Source organism: Ambystoma mexicanum, chromosome 7q (assembly GCF_040938575.1).
Source record: "Ambystoma mexicanum isolate Mex_15411 chromosome 7q, UKY_AmexF1_1, whole genome shotgun sequence".
Taxonomy (NCBI): Eukaryota; Metazoa; Chordata; class Amphibia; order Caudata; family Ambystomatidae; genus Ambystoma; species Ambystoma mexicanum.
Window position 1 is genome coordinate 891,835,986 of NC_090941.1, and position 14,700 is coordinate 891,850,685.

A 14,700-nucleotide genomic window follows, 5' to 3' on the forward strand; every position below is an offset into this window, starting at 1 on the left:
CGAAGACAATATTGGCTAAAACCCTGCAACATATGCCTTGTCCAGAAATCTTTGAGGTCCCCATATCATTCTCTGCAAAGGTGAAGAACCTAGGATGCATTTGGCAGGCAAATTTAGGCTGTAACAGGCAGGTAAACAATATAGTGAAATCTGTATACTATCAGCTTAAATACTAAAACCTCTGCTACCACTGATCTCACACAAAGATCACCCTCTGTTTGTTGGTGCACTGGTTAATTTCTGGTGAGATTATTGCAACGCCCCCTTAAAGGGAATCCCAAAAACACAAATTCAGTGTTCGCAGTTTGCGCAAAATTCAGCAGTTAGGCTGATTTTCTCATTGTAACTACATGCTCACATCTCTCAATACAGGTTCATTGGTTACCAGTACAACAGAGGGTATTGTTTAAGACCCTCTGTCTGACGTTCAAATGCCTCCATGCTATTGCTTCGACATATCTAGTGTCAAAAATGTCTACCTATCACCCGGAATGCTCTTTTCGAGCCTCTGGACAGCATTTACTGGTGGTTCCACCTTCAAGATCTGTGACCTGGGGTGATAGATGCTTTGCCTGTTCAGGACCAAGAGCATTGCATTCCCTACCTTGCGACTTTGGGAAAATTGAGTCTCTTTTTGAATTCAGGAAAAAGTCGAAAACCTATCTTTTTGAATCATTTTTCAGACAATATTGGCTCTTTGATTCTCATTCTTCATTCCACCTGCGCCCAGATGCAATTTTATTGCTTGGTTCCTGCTGGATACGAGTGTTACAAATACAAAATAAATGCATACATACAAGATTAAAATAGGCAAATTGAAAGATTCTCGAGCATCTGGCCTACATGATTTCTCTAATCTGATCTTTAACGCAAACCGGGATTTGAGGTTTACATTCCTGACCAAACTATTTAAGAGAATTGGGCTGAACTGTGTATTGCCTCCTGTACCTCATAGATGTTATATATATAGTTCTTATTTTCAAGAAAGGTGTTAGGCCCAATACCAAGAAATAATATAAACTGCTCGCCCGCCTCAATTCCAGCGGTTAGATATTAGCCTCTAGGCTAATGGATGAATTATAACAATGGCCACTTAATGTGGTAAGGCTATCTAAATATCAAATTGGTTTCTGTAAAGGTCCAGGGAACATCCTTAAATAGATTTATACTAAGACTATTTTAAAGCCTTGCTTAGTCAAAACTTGGGTCATCAGTATACGTATCTTGCAAGGACCTGTCAGTCACCTTTGACCGAGTAAATGAGAGGGTACAGAGAAAACCAAGGGTAGGGTAATAAATCTCATTGTGCGATTGTTTGTTTGTTTGTTTATTTATTTATTTGTAATGCACACCAGACCTGGGGGTATCAGGGCGCAGTGGAACAGGAAGAAGCATGAATACTTTCAGCTTCTAGTTACACAGGTTACAGAGGAAGGGTACAGGATTTACAGATGAAGTACAATTAGGAAACAGTGTGCCAGATATATACATACATATAGGAGTAGGCAGTGTGTAATTACATATTTTACAGGGTTAAAGTTCAACATAAATAAGCTTTGCAATATCTATGTACAGTTAGGTCTAGTGGGTAATGCTGTGAAGCATTTAAAAAGGGAGGTCAGTCACTGGGTAAGTTAGTGGTCTTTATAACTAAGCCATTTAATGGTGTTATATCTGATGTTCAGAAAGGTTTGATTCGCCCTCAAGGATGTGGGGAGGGAGTTCCATAACTGTGCTGCTTTGACAGGTAAACGGCTCCCCCCGGCTTTTGTCAATTTAAACTTAGGTACGACTACGCAATCTGCATCAGCCATCCTGGTGGGACGGATAGAGGTTTTTCTGTTAATTCTCTCCACAAGGTAGCGAGGTGCAGCGTTGTTCAGGCATTTATGGATTAATGAAGCGGTTTTGAGCAGGATTTAGTCGCTGGTGGACAGTCATTTGTTCTGTCCCCTTACTTCTGAAATGTACTCTTTTCTGTATTCTGACACTAAAGTCCAGATTCATTTAAATGGCAATGGGATACTCTCTCAAGATGTTTCCACAACTTGGGGACTACGGCAAGGTTGTGTCTTGGCCCCTTGTCTTTTTAACTTATATTTATCTGATCTAGAAGGAGTTTCATCCTTCACTCCAAGATTGGGCTCTCTTGAGGTTGAATGGATGTCCTTTGCCAAAGACATTTCTATAGACAATTCCAACCCCATTGGGCTCGAGGCGTTTGCAGCTTTGGACTTCAGGGTATCTAATCTACAAATCAAAATGAGGAAATCAGGAAATCTAGGTTTTTGTTTCTGGTGCCGGTATTTCCGCCACTGCATACTTTTTCCGGTGTTTCTGGCATTTGTTTTTGGCAGAAGCGTTATTACCAGCATCATCTCTGGCGACAGACCTGCAAGTGAATGTAAATATCCAGAATGCTTGCATTGTATTTGATTTAAGTCTTAGCATCACTTTCAGATATCCTCTACAGATGTGTTTTATTGTGCTTTTATCATTTATCTGTACTCTGCAGATGCATCTTGATATGATGTGATATGGTTTTTTATTTATAGCGCGCCTATAAACCTGTGTTTCAAGGTGCGACGAGACAAGGGAGGGCAACAAGGGGAGAACAGACAATCATTTTACTAGGCCCAGAGACAATGAGATCGCGCAAGTGCAGGGGAGAGGAAAGGTGGGAAGTGCTGGGAGAAGGGGACTCATGTACCGAGTCCACATTATAATAGGGTTCCATTGATTGTTAAAATAAATGCTACTGATAGAACTCCTTATTTAATTGGATACCCAATGTAATGGTATCCAATTTAATGATCTGAGAAGAATGAGGGGCCGCTTCCGCCATGGCATGATGCCAACTTACAAGGGCAGGATTATCCCCATGACAGAGGCTAGCACTTAAGGTGATACTATGAGTTATCCACCCAGCGATGCATGATCTTTTAAGCGTTTCTGGAAATGCTGTGATGTTTGTGAGTGGTTTGTCTGTGGATAAGGGCATTCCTATGTTTTGAAGCCTCCCTTACTACATGTGCTAAGAACCATGGTTAGCTGGGAAACTGCATCCCCTCTTTATTGCTGGAGAATTGCCCGAACATGTGTTGCCATGCCAAGTATACTATGGCCGTTTGTTCCCAATGCGATCAAATTGGTCCAGGCACATTCAGTTAACAACAAAAAAACACGTGATGTCTAATTATGTCTGAAAATAAGATCTGTGAAGGAAAACTCATTAAATGCGACAAACTAATTAGACTAAACAAAATGAGAGACGTGGAGTTTTTTTTTTTTAGTTATCAGTTTCACAAAGAGATTGTGTTATGTTATTGAATTACACCTGATTATCCATTTGTTTGTGAGGGTTTTGGAAAAATCAGGGCATGTAAAAATGATTTGCTAATAAAAGTGTTATGAGCATTCTCAAAGGAGTGTTAATACTTTTGTACAGGATATTAGAATACTTCAACAATTGACATCAGCAATTGCCACACGTCCTATACATTAACTTTACACTGCGAATTCAAGAGCATTTCAAATCTATCTGTTGCATTATATTGATATATCCAGTGTCTTGCAAATTAGACAGACACATGACCCTAGAGTGCCCATTTTCCAATGTTAAAAAGTTCAATTTCTGTGATATTTTATTAAAGGTATGATGTTTATGCATACTGTCGAATGTATGTTTTTCTGGAAACCTACGAATCAATCCTGAACTTTCATTGAGTAGCACCCTTCAACGATCACTACAATATGTGATTTAATTGATTACTTAATGTGTGTTTCCCGCGAGTTGGCACAAGCAGTCAAGATCCCTCACAGAAGCAGATCTCCTTATGGGAGCTTGATCAAGCTGAAGCTACCCAGATGACGCTTCGTCCTTGGCTCAACCCTAGCGATGGCAGTGGACACCATTGCCCCCTCATGCCACGCAGAGCAAAACCAGTTTGGCACTCAAATTCCTGGTACACCCCAGACCTACTCGAACTTTGCAACAAAAAACAGTTGGGCCAATCTACTTGGCAAAAAATAACTCAATCTCCACGAGATTGGAGTTCTCTAAGACATCCAAAGCATATTAACAGACAATTATCTATACCAAAGCCACCTCCTTCAACTTGAGAATCACCAACGCGAAGTCAGACACCAGAGAGATCTTCTCCATCTTTAGAGAACTTGAGACCCCTGCGACTCCCCCTCAGCCCATAACTAAAGATGAGGCCTGGTGTGCCAACATCCAAACAGGGATGATTAACAAAATTGATGTTACTAAATAAAAAAAGTCACCTCCAATCAATGTGTCCTGACCACACACCACCTCACTACTCCCAAAGCCTTTACAGTTAACACGCAGACCCTTGAGGTCTCTCGGTTCCAGTTCAAAGAGATCACGCAACTAGAAGTAGGCTCCATCTTAAAGAATCTAAAACCCTCTGATTGCAAAGGGGACATCTGTCCCGCCTCAATATTCAAAACTGCTTGGAAGTCCTTGTTCCGTTCATTACCAATTTCATAAACACCTCCTTCACCTCAGGAGTTGTATCAACCAGCCTCAAGGAAGCATGGGTACATCCTCTCCTTAAAAACCGAAATTTGAACTCATGACCCCTAATAACTACAGGCCCATAGTAACAGTCCCATGCTTACTGAAAATTCTATATTGAGCTACATATCTTCAGGTTCAACAATTCCTATAAACCCACCACATACTGGGTCTTCGCCAATTCGGGTTCCACCCAGCCATGGCACTGAATCCATGTTTTTGGATTTTAAAAAAACAGTTGTACAAGATCAGGGACAATGGCAAGCCAACCCTGCTCCTCCTTCTGGACCTGTCAGCTGCCTTCGACATAGTGGATAACAAAATATTCTGCAACCACCTCACTACCTTGGGCCACTTCTCTCATAAGGCGACAAAAAGGATCTCCTCATTCCTTGAAGGAAGAGTCATGAGAGTCTTTAGAGAACAGGCAAGTGTGGCCCCCCACTCCCATAACCTGCAGTGTCCTGCAACCCCCACTCCCATAACCTGCAGTGTCCTGCAAGGCTCCTGCATCTCCCCCACACTTTATAATATATTCATCAGACTGCTCTTTGACATCCTTGACTCCATTGGCATAGCCTACAGTAACTATGCCAATGATACCTAAGTCCTCCTCCCACTCACCGGCAGAAGACTCGAAGACCCTCAACGTGGCATATTCCTCTATCCAAGCTTGGTTGGCGACTAACTGCCTCTGCCCAAACAGGGATAAGACAGAAATTCTGTTGGTTGGCCCCCGTCAATACTAAAAAAGCTCAATGGCCAATACTCAGCCTTCGATAGAGATAACATCCGGATCCCTGTCTCTTCCTCAGTTAAGACCTGGGGGGTCTACTTAGATGCCACTCTTTCATTGTCTTGCCTGGTCAGTTCCATAGCATCCTGGGCAGCTTATGCAACCAATCTACTGAACGCAGCCAAACATTTCCTATCCACCGACAGCTGCATCGCTATCACCAGGGCGGTCATAGGCTTTAGGTTGGTTTACTACAATGTCCTCTTTGTCGGTACCTCCGCTAAAAAAATCCATAAGGTACAACTCATTCAAAATAATGTGCTTCGAGCTGCCCTCAGCATCCCCAAAAAAGAACACATATCAGCAACCATAAGGGCAGCTCATTAGCTGCCCATCAGAGTGCATCCTATTCAAAACCATGGACATCATCCACAAGTGCCTCTCCAACACTGCACCCCTGTATCACCCCCAAAAGATCACGAGAGCCTGCTCGTCCAGATGCACTAGAACCCCCTATGCCCATCGTCTCATACAACCCATAGTTAGGCGGGCCAAAGTGAGAGGTGCTAGCTTCCCCTACATTGCGGCCAAACAGTGGACCTCCCCGCTGCCCTACCTGAGAGCAGAAACATATTACTGGGTTTTCTGTAAAGCCCTAAAAACTTGGCTGTTTAGACAAATCCTGTACGATCTTTAAGTCTAGCACCACTTGAAGTATTTTACTGGCACATCGTACCTTCTGCAAACTGTATGTAACTGTTGTCTGTAACAGCGCCATGATGGCCTTGGGCTGTTGTGCACTTTATACATGAGAAAAATAAAAAATAAAAAAATAATGCACCCCGTTTTCTCTTTTTAGCCACACAGAGCTATATGCTTTGCCTGGTTAGAAGCAACACTTTCAATAAACCACTCCAACTGGCTTACTTTCTCTAAGTGTCTCCTTTTGACACATTGGCGAGGGAATGGACTTCCACTACCACTACCAATATAGAATACACTTTGGTCTCCTTAAGGCTTCCCAGTGGCATATGCTTCTACCGTTAGGCTCACTACTGCTTCCAACAGGTTAGTGATTGACAACCTTGACTCCTAGAACACTATTCACTTTCTTTCTCTTCAGGCTTCCAAGTGCCACAAACCTTCCCATGTGAAGTGTCAGAGCCACAACGTCATATAACTCCCTCTCATTGATGTACTTTCTTTCTTTCGATGCCTCTTTTAGCACGTTGGGGACTAAGTGATCTTTTAACTCCCGCCATCGTGTTCACTTTCGTATTAGTAAGGCTTCTCATTACTACACCTCTCTGGTGACAGAACCACAGACTCCAATAGTAATGTCCCTTGACTTTGCTCTTTCTCTCTCCCAGCAGTTTGGCGAAGCCCCTGACTGGAACTCAGAGCATACAGTTATGCTTCTCTTTTCTCAACTGTCTGAGTGTTCCTAATCATTTGGTGTATAGGTTTGCCAACAAACCTCTGAGCATAAACCTCGCTTTGGCGCTCATTCAGTCTCTCAGGAGGAGCAGATCACTTTACCACAGAAATATTTAAGTGGTAAAGGATTTTGCATCCTGAATTTAATTTAAAAATACAAGGACCATGGGAGTTTTACCCATGCAATGGGTTGGAGGAATGAAAAGTGATCCCTCCAAAAGAGAAAATGGGGAGAGGGAAACAGTATCAGAAAATGGGGTGGCAGAAAGATGACCCAGCAATTAGTCATAGCCAATCCCTCTCAGTACCTCTTTTGCTCTGCTACACTCTCACTACTTCTTCCTTCTCATAATTGGGCACAGTCTCTCTGACCAAGCCTTCTGCCTCTTGCCACTTTTTTGTCCATTGATGTCAATATTTGCATCCATTTCTGACAGTATTTAAGAGTTCCTCGCCCTTGGTCTTTTTACTTTTGTCATCTTGGGAAATTAGCTTCCTGGCGAGGCTCCAGCAGGACAACTGTTTCCTTCAGGCTTTGACTCTGCAACTCAGAAACACAGTAGTCTTCCATGTTGTTCTCAGCTCACCCCCACTCATATATTCCCCTTAGTTTGTGCTCTGTTCCTTTTTCTTTGATTGCAGAGCACTTGTTCACCAGATGCTGGACAGGGGCAACTAAGCTATGAACTAGCCACAGGGCAACTGATCTAGGAATTAGCCACTTTATTTCCTCTGGAAATGGAAAGGGCTCAATCATTCTTGGAGTATAGAAATGTGAAATCCTGGGGTGTGTGGCTAGGAGGAGCATGGCATCGGACAAGCTCCATGTGAGCTCCGTGGGACCTTTGGCAATGCGGGGATCGTGACCACTCCACACCTGCTGGATTTGGTGTAGAACTGAATGGGAGCCCGCTCCGGGAGTCCCAGGGACCGGCGGGTGTCTCCATTAGTAGTGGATGGGGGCCGGCAGGGGTGATCTGGCTGGATGATCATTGCGAGGCTCCCGGTCTGGTCCAAGATGGTGCCAGGTATCATGCTTCACTCTGCATAGGAACTAGGGCCCCCTTTTCACAGGCACTTTTTGTGGAATGTGGTACGGCTCCCTCTCCTTCCTCCCCTGTTGGTTCTATGGTTGGAGCCTTACTCAGTTGCTGTGGCGTGGCTGGGCACTGGTTATAGTGGTGGAGACACTGGTGGAGCAGGCCTGCAGCCTACACTTGGGGAAATGCTGGTCCGCTGAGACTTTATTTTGATTGAACAACTACTGTGATGTCTGAAAAAACAGAGAGAGGTGCTAGCCCTGAAGCAGAACGATGATGAGTCCAGGAGAACAGACCTGCTGGTGGAAGCTCAAGTCTAACTGTGCTCGAAGGCAGAGAAGGACACCTCGGCGCTTTCCACAAAATCCAACCTCCTACAATTCTTCTCAGACCTCAAGAAGGAAATGCAGGGGATGGTGGAAGAACTTGCATGAAAAGTGAATTCCGTAGATAAGCCAGTGAGCTCAACTGAGGTCTGTATCAATGACTTGGAAAACACCATGTGCGTGGCGTCATATGACGTATCTCAACTAACAGCATGTTAATTGTGCTTTTGAGGCAGGAGGACTTGGAAAACAGGTTGCCGAGGAATAATAGTCACCTCCAAGGTGTCCCTTTGAGGCTCCTGGATCCTGACCTGAGAGCCTATGTTGAGGACTTTTCAAATCTCTGGTTCAGTGGATGGTGGATAAGGGTGTTGACCTGGATAGAACCCATAAAGTGCACTCCACCGCCCAGTTGCCTAACAAGTAGATTTCCGATGTGCTCACCTGAGTCCACTACTACTGTGTAAAGGAGGAAATCATGGTCCCAGCCAGGGCAACACAGGAAATGTTCTTCAAGGCGTCAACACTACTCTTGCATGACCTTGCACCATTGACGCTTGCGAAGAGGGGAGCCCGACGTGACTTTACATCTTTGCTGAGAGAGAAGGACATTCGTTATAGATGGGGCTTTTCCTGTGCAGTGCTTTGGGAACTAAATGGTGAAAGGAAGACTGTAAAGCCGATGCAGGATACCATGTTACTCATGAACCCAGCCTCCAGGCCTTGTTTGTCTGCTGGATTGGCTAGGGACTGATCTGAAGATTGCCTGTCCTGATGGAGTACTTGGACTAAGGTCAGGAGACATGAGGGTGTCCCAGGAAGCTGAATGTGGTAGGCGCAGAGACTGCCCTCCCTGTGTGAAGAGTCCTTGAGGCCGGTTTTCACGGTTTTGCTATGTGGAGACTGAGTGGGTGATGGGGTGGATGTGGCAGTCGGACAGGGTAAGACTGTGAACTATTATTTCTTTTCCTCTGCCTTTGGGGGAGTGGTGGTTTGATGGTATATTGATTACTTAAAATTGGTGGTAGAGTGGGGAGGAGGATTGACTTTTACAACAGTGCTGTTCTCTGGATGGTGGTGGGATTTGATACAGGAGGGGGGGACTTCTCCTTCTGTGGGTAGCATCTTATTTTGAACTTTTTCTGTGCCCAGTGACGGCTGTGGAAAATTATAAGCTTGTGACCCTGAATGCTCAGGGGTTGAATTCCCGGGTCAAAGGACGCTGTTACTGATAAGGCTTCAGGGCACCAAAGTTGGTATAGCTATGATTCAAAATGCTCATTTGTTCTCACAGGACGAGCACAGGTTTAGGTGTCGACCCTACCCTGCACAATATGTTGCCTCAGCTGGCTCTAAAAAACAAGGGACTGCAATGTTAGTAGCAAGAGGCATTCTTTTTGTCAAAGGGGTTGTTTTGAGGGATGCCGGTGAGCGGTACCGTCCGGTGAAGGGACATTGTTAGTTTATACTCTTATGCTGTCCTCGCTGTATTTTCCGAATGATAATCAGCATGATTTCTTAGTGGCACTCCTCTGGATTCTTGCAGCATTTGTCAAGGGTTGCCTAGTGGTTGGGGATTATTTCAGTTTGGTGGACAAGACACTGCCACCCTCCACTGTGGACTATAAGAACACCCTTGCTTTTTTGAAAACCCTGGTGGAACTGAGCGTGATTGATGTTTGGTAGTTTCTTCATGGTACAGATAGAGAATATATCCACTACTCGCATGTACACTAGGGCTCCTCATGGATTGAGCTACTTCTGTTCTTGACTTCCTTGGTTCCTTTTGTGCTGGGATTTCACATTGGCCCAAGGCTGTTCTCGGATCACTCCATATTCTCAGCTGAGCTGCAAATTAGTTATTAGCACCAAGACACGAATGGAAGCTTTATGATCCACTTCTTCAAGATCTGGTTCTTCATACAGAAATTGCAATGACTATCAGTAATTATTTTGTTGATAATGATATAGGGGGGAATCCTGGTTGCAGTGCTTTGCGCTGCTATGAAGGCCGCTATAAGGGGGAGAGTTTATCAGTCTGTCCGCTGACTATTTTAGATCTAAGAAGCAGGATAGAGAGCACCTGGAGGTGAGGCTTTACGAACGGGAAAAGGCCTATGCCCAGTCGAAATCTGAAAGGGAATTGTGGCTGGCTATATCCAGTCATTGAGGCATCGATGGCAGCTGACACTGCCACGTCCCTACTGTGCACAAAGCAGTATTAGTAGGTACACAGTAATAAGGCCAATAAGCTTTAGTGTATGAATTGAGGAGCTGAGATCATGGAACCATGTTTCGGGTATTAGGGACTCCTCTGGAACATTAGAGTTCACGAGGGACGGGAAACTTGAAGTGTTTTCGGAATTCCATGACTGCATGATGGCTTCTGAGTATCTGACCTTGGGTGAGCAGGATTCGTATTTAGCATCTGCGGACCTTCCCATGCTTTACCAGGTGCTCCAAGATCAGTTGGGGCTTTCTATCACAGCAGAGGAGATTAAAAAGGCTATCAGTTGGCTGCTTAATCAGAAGGCCCCGGGCACTGATGGATTTACTGCATTGTTCTATAAAAACTTGAAGGCCCAGTTTGATGGTGCTCTTTAATTCCTTCTTGCAATCAGGGGCAGTATCAGACACGATGGGCGACTCTTTGTTGTCCTTGATTTTAAAACGAGGCAAAGATGCTATGAGGTGTGATTCCTACTGCTCAATTTATCTTCTCAACATTGTTGCCAGATTTCTACTAAGGTATTGCCTTCTCAGACGATGGGGGATTTACCTTCTTTAATTCACTGTATGAAACAGGATTTATTGTCGCAGTTTGCATGATAACATCAGGCAAGCTATAGATGGAGTGGAGGACATCAGGGTGGAATACCAATGACGCTACTAGTGCTTGATGCTAATGAAGTAAATGACTATGTGGAGTGGGGCTTCATTTAGGCGACGTTCCAGAAGTTTGGGTTTGGCCCCACATTTATTGCTAGAGTCTTGGCTTGCTACACAAACAAGGATATATCCTAATAGCCTTGACTCCCATTATATACATATCTCTAGAGGCACCCAGTAGGGATTCCCTCTATCGCCACACATAATGGAATCCCAGGCAACCTGAATTCAAAGCAATCCGGGAATTAGTGGTATCCCGAGTGAACGGACAAACCACAAGGCAGCATTGTATCCAGACAATGTTTTGATGATGATGTTGCATACTCATTCATCACTGTCAGTGTCGAAACTGGAGCTAGACCAGTTTGAAAAAGCATCAGGCTTTCTTGTGAATCTGAGCAAATCCAAGCAATTAAATGTCTCAGAGTCCCTTAACGAAATGGCCAGGATACGAAGTGAGTTTCCCTTTACTTGGAGTCAAGTTGAGTTAGACTCTCTGGGGGTTATGTTAATGCCCACTTACGCAGGCTTGTACTAGGCTAATATTCCCTCCTTGCTTAAAGATCTGGCTGAGGACTTGTTATGATGGGGGAACCAGGAGATATCCTAGATGGGTCCGATCATGGCCGTGAAAAATAATGTCTTTCCTAAACCTCTGTATTCTGTGACATCTCTGTCGATTCTGACCTGAGCATCACCATCCAATCCCTTCACTGAAGATGATGATATTTGTGTGGTCAGATCATACGCCACGGGTGGCCAGACAGGCACTCAATACTGGCAACTATGCAGGAGGCTTGGGGCTTCTGGTTCTTTATAGCTACGTTATGTCAGCTAATCTATCTTACCTGTTGGAGTGGCAGAGGGGTGTGGATGGGGTCTGTTGGGTGGGTATTGAGCAGGCATTCTCCACACAGCCCCTAAAGGACGAACTACACTTGGGGCATGCCCTTTGGGTTGTTATGGGGACACTCCTTCCCTCCTCGTTGTCAACGCTTTCTTACTGGGATAAGGCTATTAGTTTCTGGAGGGTTCCTCGTTGTGTGAGCCTGCTGTCACCTGTCTTTGGTAACCTAAAGTTCACTCCAGGCTTGGTGGATAGGGCCTTTGGAGCTTGGTGTGGGGTAGGCTTAATCGGTTGAGACAGCTTTATCACAGGGACAGCCCAATGGCATTTGAGGAGTGTAAAGTTGCATTTGGAGGCTCAAGACTGAGAAGCTCTGGTATTACCAACTAAGGCTCTGGGCAACTAGTGCCACAGCATGCAGGTCTAGAACATGGGTCCCTACTGCACTGGAGCTCACAGCATGGGAGGGTGGCTTACAAAAAAAGATAACTAGATTGTATAAATTATTGGACAAATCGGACCCAGTGTCTTGGCTTTCTTGTGTGCCACAGTGGGAGAGGGATTTAGGTCAGGCGATTCCTGATGAGTCCTGGTGCAGAATCTGTGCAAGGGCCACCACGGCATCCAGATGTGTGACAAACAAAAAGAATGCATTGAAAGTCATGTTTCAGTGGTACAAGTACCCATCCCGTCTGAAAGGGATTGAAGGTTCCATTTCCCCTCAGTGTTGGACAGACTATGGGTTGGAGGGCAATGTTTTACACCTCTGGTGGACCTGTGGAAGGGCTCAAGTATTCTGAAAGGAGGTTCTGACAATGATAAAGGACAGCACTAGGATACAGTTACCAATGGACCCAATGGACCCATGTGTAGTTTTGTTGGGCAGGACAGTAGAGTCTGTCTACCCCATACGTCGGCACATGGTATCATTGATTAGCCACCTATTATTGGCAGCCCGGATTACATTGGCCAGGTGCTGGAAATTGAAAGGAGTGCCCGCAAGTAAATATCTGGTGGTAAAAAACCTTGGAAAATAGCCTCATTGGAAATGATTTGTGTCACCACTCATCAGGCTAGCCACGTTGGAGTTTGGCTTCCTCTCCATGTGTTTTGTGACAGGTATCCACTTTGTTCAGTTAAACAATGTAATCCCAACAATTTCAATGCACAAATTGGGGGTTGGCTAGGAGTCAGGCTGGTGTGGTTGAGCGGATGTTTTTTAATGGCTGTGCTAAGATTGGGAGCTTACATGGACCTTGTACATGGACCTCATCGGACCAGATCACTAACTAGCGTGCTGGTGCATTATTGTCTATTTGTGATATACCCTGTAATACAGGAAACAAATTGGAAATACTTGCAATAATCGCTAGTAAACAAGAACAACCTCACTACAGAAATAGAGTGAAGTTGAAAACGAGAAAGCAAGTTTGGATGAGAGTTCCAATGCTACTGAGGAGGAAAAACTAAGGCGCGCCGATTTTCAAACACTCTCAGAAAAACGAATAAAAACTGAGGTAAAGGGGAATATATGTCTGGATACAACTGTAGACATGGCACCTGTAACCTTGCCGGTCTTGAATCCCAAAAGACCTCAGAGAAGACATCAGGGAAGCCAAGAGAAGTCTACCGCAAAATACTCTACCAAAGAGAAGGCCTTTAGAACGCCGAAAGTCAAACTGAAAAGTATCTGTGAGGACAAAGTAGAAATAAACCTAAATCGGAAAAACGTAATAAATGTATTACATTGCGTCCCCTCTTTGAGAGTAATATCAGCATCTTGATTTTACTCTCTTGCTTAACCATACAGGAACTGATTTGAAAAAAACAAAGGTAATCTGCCTACAGGAAACTTGGTTTATGGAAACACCAGCATGTGATTGCTACAAAGTTCCAATTAATCCAGCAAAAAAAAGGAAAGAACGGAAGGCCCTATGCAGGTCTCATTACACTTATCAAAATTGCAACAAGTCTAAAAGTAATCAAAACCGGTAACCCCAACTTGTACACACAATGGTCCTTGCTAGAACTAAAAGAACACAGTGAACAGTTGATAGCAGGTATTACCCAAATTGACCTTTTACAATTGACCTTTTGCACAACTGACCTAATTATAGTGGTCCTAATTGACCTTTATATTATTTTAGTTATTTTATATTTTTATTGGGTCGGTTTTGGTTTATAAATAATATAAGGGGATTGGGTGGGGGGTTGCAGTGGGTTTTGGATTGGGTGGGGGTTTGCGGGGGGTTTCCCCCTGCATATATGTCCTAATTGACCTTCTAAATTATGTCAATTCTCCCAAGGTCAATTCTCCCGAGGTCAATTGTGAAAATGTCAATTAGTATACCACCCAATAGCATACATGATGTTGATAAATGTGTTCCAGAACGCAACTAAAATAAAAACCTAAACACGATAACCACAATAATCAGGAATAATCAGGAATGCTCACAAAAAGGCATATAACCCAACAAACATGCTGTGTGACGACTTCAGCATCAGATGCCTGAGCAAGTATGGTCTCCCATTGGCAGAGATAATGGAAGACAATGACAAGAATGCGTCAAAATGGTTACATCTAGCTGACCAACAAAACATATAGATTCTAAATGGACAAACGGACGGGGACATCCCAGGAAAACACACATGATCCAACGGGCTGCTAAAATGGATGATTGATTACACCTGGATCTCAAGGAATGCCTTGGATGAGGTTAAAAGATTCAAGGTCATACGCCAAAACGCAAGCGATCACAACTTACTGAGGCTGACATGGGTCTTCAAGGGTGCAGACACATTGGCTCTCAAGGCACCAATGCTTGAAGTAAATCACGGAGGTAACAGACTGAAGCTCAGGAAGGCTGACATCTTAGCTATAA